Below are 7852 nucleotides of genomic sequence, written 5' to 3' on the forward strand. Positions count from 1 at the left end.
GGCCCATTGGAGCTATCATTGGTTCAGGGTCTTAGCCCTGCACAGGTACTCCAGATTCTTGTGGTTTGTAAACACTTGGACTGGATGACAGACCCCTTCCAAGTAGTGTCTCCATTCTTCAAAGGCAATCTTAATTGCCAGGAGCTCCTTGTCCAGGATCTCAGAGTGTCACTCAGCAGGTCTGAGCTTCCTTGAATAAGTAGGCAAAGGGATGCAGTATTTGCTTGGGTCCATGGCTTTGGGAGATGATTGCCTCAATCACCATACTAGAGGCGTCAGCTTCCTCAAAAAAACCTTGAGCCATGTCAGCATGGGCCAGTACTGGAGCGGTGGTGAAGGCAAGCTTCAATTGCTCTAATGTGTGCTGGGCCTCAGGTGACCAATGGAAGTTGGCATTTTTTTGGAGTAGGGCAATGAGGGGCTCAGCTTGTTTTGAAAAATTCAAAATGAACTTCCAGTAGAAGTTTGCGAACCCTAAAGAATGTTTTAGGTCACGCACATTGTGGGGGGACTGCCTAGTGGCAGACAGCCTGGACTTTGCGCAGATCCATCTTGATGCCTTCTGGGCACAGAATGAAACCCAGGAAATCTGCTGAGGTCTGATCAAATGCGCACATCTCTAGTGTAGAGACCATGTTGTCATAATCTCTCCAGACTATGCATACATGAGTGGAGTGTTGGTCCAGATTGTCTGAGAATATCAATGTATCAATATATCAATGTATATCAATGTATCATATAGGTACACTACCACAAACTGGCCCAGTAACCAACACAGAGGCGGAGGCTGCCATCCTTTTTTACAAAAAGGACTGGGGCAATGGCTGATGAACTTGACTTGCAGATGAACCCCCAGGCCAGGTTCTCTTGGAGATATTCTTGCAGTGCTGCCAATTCAGGCTCTGACATTGCATATATCCGTCTAAATGGTATCTTTGCCCCTGGCTGAAGTTTTATAGGGAGGGGAAGTCATAGTCCTGATGTGGGAGGAGGTTTTCTTCTTTCTTCTTCCAAAGATGTCAGCGTAGTCATGGTACTTGGGGGGAAGTTCCGTAGTTCCCCTAATAGATGTTTCAGTGCTGGCAACTACCCCTACTTGAGCCTTCTTGGGTCTGGGAGCAATGTTTACTGGTCCCTGGCCATGCTGTTGACAGAGTTCTGACTGGAAGGTGACTTTCTGTTCTCACCAATGAACAAGGAGATTATAAAGAGTCAGCCAGGAGATGCCAAAGAGCAGGGGAAAATGCAGGGAGTGGATCACGCCAAATTGTATCATTTCTCTGTGTCCCTGAATAATGGCCTCAAGGGGGACAGTCCCCTCCACAACTGGACCTGAGGACAGCAGGGAATTGTCAATAGTTTTGCTTGTGTTGGACATGGCCTTGTGTAGCATGAGGATCTGTAGGGACTGAGTTGTAGCTGCATCCATGAAATTGTCTACTGCTCCTAAATTGATGTCGGAAGGGAATCTGTCGAGGGCTCCCCCAGGATGTGTAGCTGGATAATTACTTGCAAATGGGAAGCCTGGAGATGGGGCTTAGAGTGTGTCTCAGTGAGAACTAGAGCATATGGAAGTTATCTTCTTTCAAGGTCCAATCTGGTTCTCCCCACCAGGCCTGGGTTGGCTTGTTCCCCCATGGTCTTTGGCATGTGTGCTGGGCAGGCCAAGATGCCTGGCCAGTTTCACCACGGTAGAAGCACAGGTAGTGCTGGTGGTGCTGTTGCTTTTCTTCAGGTGTGAGTTTTCTTCATGTGTGAGTTTTCTTCAAGCGAGCTAGATTGGCTTGCATGGGTTCAGCGAGTGATACAGAACCTGAGGTCATGGTACACAGTAAGGGAGGCTACAGGCAGCCTCCTTTCTCCTCCCTTTGTTCTCACAGATGATTATCTCTATGGACAGTGAGGTCCACAAAGACATCTAGGCCTGTTGGCATCTCTATACAGGCCTGTCCATCTTTGATTTCTTCCTGCAAGCCCCATCTGAACCGGTAGAGCTGTGCTGCTTCGTTACACTCTGTATCTGCTATGAGGCAGTGGAAGTGCACCACATAGGAGGCCTTGCCCTTGCTGGAGTCCCATCAGGGCGGCCTCAGCTGTTTGCGCTCAGTGTGGGTCATCGAAGATGGTGGACATCAATTGGAGAAAAGTATCCCAGTCCGACAGCACTGGGCTATTGCCTTCCAGCAAGGAGGAGACCCAATCTAACGCATCTGCTGTCAGCAGGCTGTGAGAAATCTATCACTTTTGTAATGAGTAAAAAACATTAGGATGGATTTCGTTTCTGCCAAATGATCAATGATAGTTGGAGAAGCTAAAATTCATGTAAGAGCAAGGCTGATGAGTAATGGTTTCTGAGCTGTAGCATCATATGACATAAAACATTTAGGAGCCCATCCTCTTTTTGACAGCCTCCCATAAACTTACCCACGGGAGTTATTGAAATTAATTGCATGTCAAAGCTTTGCTTGGATTGGAGAAACTCTGTGGAAGTTTTTTTGCTCTTGCTCTTCTTGGCTCTGATTCAACAAAACCCTGAAGCATGTGCGTGAGTGCTTTGCTGAATCAAGGCGCTACTGCTGGCTCAAGATCAGTTGAATACAATTCTGAAACATTTCTCAGGTTGAAATGTTTAGCTATTAATCTTCCAAATTTACATTGTGGATTCACAGCAGCCATTCCCAGGAATTTTTGCTTCCTTCGATACTAGCTATTTTTATCCAGCTAGCTATTACTCAGGGTTTGTCTATACAAACACTTAGTTTGTGACAAGCTGTGGTGTAAATCCACCCCACACGAAGTGTCCGTGTGGAACCTGCTGCTGCACACTACAAGTTTCCTAGTGCACTTTAATCTACTTCTGTTCCAAAGCAGGGTAGCTCAGTGGACACTACAGAACTTTTTACAGTAGATTTACACCCTAACTTGCCACGAATTAAGTGTTCGTAAGAGACAAGCCTTTACTAGCTACCAGGGAACAAAAGAACTTTAATTTCACAGGAGCAGCTTTAAATAGGCCAGTTAGGGACCTACTGCCGCTCCCCGGACGTGAGTGAGAGTGTTGTCCTCGACTTCAATGGGAGCGGGAGTGGGCACGTTTTCTTTATTATTCGCTCAGCTGTACCTCCACATGGTAGATAATTGGGATTTGATTTTAGAGGATGACCAGGCAGCTTTGCACACCATTCTTTGCTGCTCTTCAGGGATTAGCAGCTTGGAGACAGAAGGGGGCGGAGTTTGTTCACTGGCCCACTGTTTTCTTCTTCACTGAATTCGGAGGGTGAGATTTCACAGAATCACAGAAGATTAGGGACCCCAGGCGGTCATCTAGTCCAACTCCCTGCTCAAAGCAGGACCAACCCCAACTAAACCATCCCAGCCAGGGCTTTGTCAAGTCACAGCTTAAAAACCAATAAAGATGGAGATTCCACCACTTCCCTAGGTAACCCATTCCAGTGCTTCACCACCCTCCTAGTGAAAAAGCTTTTCCTAATAGCCAATCTAGACCTCCCCCTCTGCAACTTGAGACCGTTGCTCCTTGTTCTATCATCTGCCACCACTGAGAAAAGCCTAGCTCCATCCTCCCTGGAAACCCCCTTTCAGGTAGTTGAAAGCTTCTATCAAATCCCCCCTCACTCTTCTCTTCTGCAGACTAAACAAGCCTAGTTCCCTCAGCCTCTCCTCAGAAGTCATGTGCTCCAGCCCCCTAATCATTTTCGTTGCTCTCATCTGGACTCTCTCCAATTTCAGAGTACAGAAGCCATTGTAGCCCTGGCTGGCCTTGGGAGCAGCTGCATGCTCACCAGCCGGCCATTGCTTTTCACTCGAGGTTCGAGTGAAGAGCACGGGACAGCATCAGGGCAGGTAACTGAGTTTTGAGTAACAAGGGTTCAGTTAACAGAGGCTGTAGTGTAAAATATTTTTATTTTATTCTTTTTAACTTGATCAGCAAAAGCTGCTTGTAATGTAAATGGGCCACATTCCTTTCTAAATCATCACCTAGGTCCCAATCCAGCAAAGCACTTAAGCACATGCTTTAACTCTAAGCATGAATAGTCACATGACTTCATAGAGTACTGTGGGGGACTACCCACATGCTGAAAATTAAGCATGAGTTTAAGTGCCACTTTAAATCAGGGCTTTCTGCTCTACACCCAAATGGAGATTCTGGATGGGCCGTAGCATTGAGCTTCAAGACCTCATTAGACGAGACAAATGTTATTTTAATAATTGGGTTTGTTGAATCCTCTTTTGTCTAATTCAATAATAGGAATTATGTTCTCAGCAACTTTTGCGACTGACAAATCCCTCCATTTTGCTGCAGCATTTTATCACACACAAAAGCCATTTATTGCTTTTTATACTGCTCCACCACAAATGTTAGTCCTGTAATTAACAAGCTTTTGGGTTGGATTGATGCCTCAGCTAAGATTCAGAGTGTAATAAATCTCAGCAGCTATTTGTGGTATTGCAAAGCAACGAGCTATGTCCATATACAGAAGTATTGAAGGTTAATTACAATCATCATTAGGGTTGATAGAAACAAAAAATATATATACAATTTAGATTAATAGATGAGTTCACAAACATCACTAGCATTTCAAGCAATAGAAATTATTATCTTTGGTATATTCAGCATTTCTAATAATAACTCATGCTGGCTTTTCCTGGGGAAAAGTCTATAGTAAACTACCAAGATTAGATAAAAATTCTGATGAATAACAACAGTACCAGATCATTTTAATTAAATAGTGTCATAGGCGCAAAGATACAGAATAATAATTTTTTAAATAATGCAACGTGTCCATGCTATAGTATTATACAATAGAGCAATGGGAGTGTTGTGGTTAAGGCACTGGACTGGATTTTGGGAGGCCTGAGTTTAATTCTCAGTTCTGCTACAGACTTCCTGTTTGGTTATGGGCAAGGCATTTAATCTCTCTGTGTCTCCGTTCTCCATCTGTAAAAACTTGGGATAATAATTCTCACTTTCTCCTATCCTAGATTTTTCTTGTCTATTCAGATTGCAGAGACTGTCTCATTGTATGTGTGTATACATACATCACCCAGCACATTAGGATCCTGATCTTGGTTACAATGCAATACAAACTGTTGTATCATTTGTAGTCTCACACTTCACTATCAGCTTGAATAGAGAAGTTTATGTCTGGTCAACAGGGCTGTACCGGAGACCTAATCTAAAATCCCCATGACAAATAGGTCCAGGGAGCACATAAAGCCATACTGGAAAAGATAAATAAATCTGTTCAGCACTGGCAATGATATTTTCAGCTTAGTTAGAGAAAAGCAGGCAATAAACAGCCACCTACTGGGAAGAGACATCTTGATAGAGCTGCTAGGGCTGTTATCAGCCTTTTACTGAACTGATTGATTGATTGATTTCAATGTACACATGTCCTTTATCTGAACTCTAAGCACATTGCAAATTTTTACAGTATTTGTGTAATCAACAGAAAGCTTCCATCTTCACTCAGTGTGGTCAGAATCAATGTTCTGGCTCCAAAAAGGGAGTGCTGGACTGGTTGAAGAACATAGCTGTCTGTATGTGGAATCTCCCCTATTCCCTGGATTTATATTATAGGATCAGGCTGAAGCTGTACAATATGTCACCAGTTCAGGGCCTAATCCTGCAGCCTTTACTCCCATGAGTAATGATCCTTACTTATGTGAACAGCTGATTTCAAACTGCCATTGACTGTCTTGTCATTGTGTGTTCATATGACTTCAGGAGGACTACTCACATATGTCCAGCAAACCCACAGTCATAGGCTTACATCTTCAGGCTCCTAACTCCGACTGAAATCAAATACCTAAGGGTAAATAAAACTTTAGGCCATAGTCACTCTGGCCATTGCGGTCAATGCAGAATTGGAAATCTGACTCTCCAAAAACCCTTTCAGCTTCCTGACAGTGATTCTGTGTCTCCTTCCTAATTCTAGGGGACAGTTTGTTTTTTCTCTGACAGATTTAAGGTCATGAATCTTTGCCTATTAGTAGGGTTAGAAGCCCAGGCACATTATAGCTCTTCTTCCTTCAATTTGTTTTAAAACTTATAGGGCATTGAGGGATGGAAAGAGCCATTTTCCTACTCTGAGGATGACCGTGTAAGTACCTGCAAAGAAAGATACAATAATCAAGTCAGTAGCAATCACCCTGCTTAGAAATTTACACACTCCAATTAAAATTCAAGGGGCTGAGCACTCTGGCTTGGTACCTTTCATGATCACTCCCATTATGATTTAATAATATATTAAGTACTGACAACTTGCTCAGCAGTGACCAAGACACAAATGAAAAGGCAGTCCTTACCTTGAAGAGTTCATTGCCATATCCCAGGTTGGGAAGGAATTTTCCCCCTCCGAGTGAGGTTGGCAGAGACCTTCCTCTGCAGCATAGGGTATGGGTCACTTGCAGGTTTAAACTAGTGTAAATGGTGGATTCTCTGTAACTTAAAGTCTTTAAATCATGATTTGAGGACTTCAGTAACAGCCAGAGGTTAGAGTTCTATCACAGGAGTGCGTGGGTGAGGTTCCATGGCCTGCAATGTGCAGGAAATCAGCGTAGATGATCATGATGGTCCCTTCTGACCTTAAAGTCTACGAGTCTATCTGTACAAAAGACACAGATATAAGATGCTGGGAGACTCAAATTAAATTCAGATTTTTTTTAAATTTAAAATAATCTCCTTTCTTTCTAAGACAAAAGGTCTAAGACAAAAGATGGAAAGAGGAAAGTGAAATAACTTGCCCTAAATCATGGAGAAGGTCAGGTACTTGCCCTAGGTCATGAAGTTAGAAACAAAACCCAGGTCTCCTAAATCCTAGTCCATGGTCCTGTCCACTGGACCATCTTGCTACTCTGAGCAGCATCATTTTTATAATAGTAGATAATGGCAAAATTCCCATTGACTTCAGTGGGAGCAGGATTGGATTCATAGGACCCAGTCCTGTAGTCACTGACACATGTAATTACCACTCAAGTCAATGAAATTTCTACATCCATAAGAAGAACAGGATCAAGCCCTTACATATTAGTTAAGTGTTTGTACAACCTTCAACAAAATGGGTTGAACTGAGACAATATGCTCAAAATCTGAATCTTTTCGAAGGGCATCGTGTGCGATCCAGTGAATTATCTTTAGTCTGGCAGGAGTTGTCAAAATTGTTTCCAGATACTCAGAATGACAGCCTAAGGGGATCCCCAGGGTTTCACAGATTTCAGTCTGATCTGTTAAGCACACTCTTTTTAAAACCAGCTAGAAGCTACTAGAGCTCTTTGTGCTGCTGTGTGTCTTTTTTGTAGTTGCTGCTCCAAGTCTGTAATAAACTCAGCTAGCCTGTTGAAACATGCACCGTCATTTTCTGATGTCAGCCTTATAGATGTTCTCACAGATGCTCTTTTCTTTCTCCACATTCATCCAAGCGTGCAGCAAAGCACAATCTACCCAGCCCAAATATTTCCAAATATTTCACAGTGCATGGACTCTCTCAGGTTGTGTAATGGGTATGGGAGCGTAATGTATAACTTACAATACAAACAAGGTTTTTTTACTTGTAATCGTGTTTGTGGTCACTGTCTTCATTCTTTGAGTGTTCCTAGAACCTCCAAGTCTCCACCCTATTTATCTTTAAACTGGAACAACAGGAACTGGACTCACTGTAATTTACCACAGAGCTATTAGTTCATTCAATTTAAAATAAAGGCTCCATCATGGTCTACAAGTACCTACACAGGGAAGAGATTTCTGATAGTAGATGGCTCTTTAATCCAGCAGAAAAGGTTATAATGAGATTCTGTGCGTGGAAGTTGATGCTAGACAAATTCAGACTGGAAA

Source organism: Emydura macquarii, unplaced genomic scaffold (genome assembly GCF_026122565.2).
Source record: "Emydura macquarii macquarii isolate MOO-44397 ecotype Brisbane River unplaced genomic scaffold, CSIRO-AGI_Emac_v2 contig_1477, whole genome shotgun sequence".
Lineage (NCBI taxonomy): Eukaryota > Metazoa > Chordata > Testudines > Chelidae > Emydura > Emydura macquarii.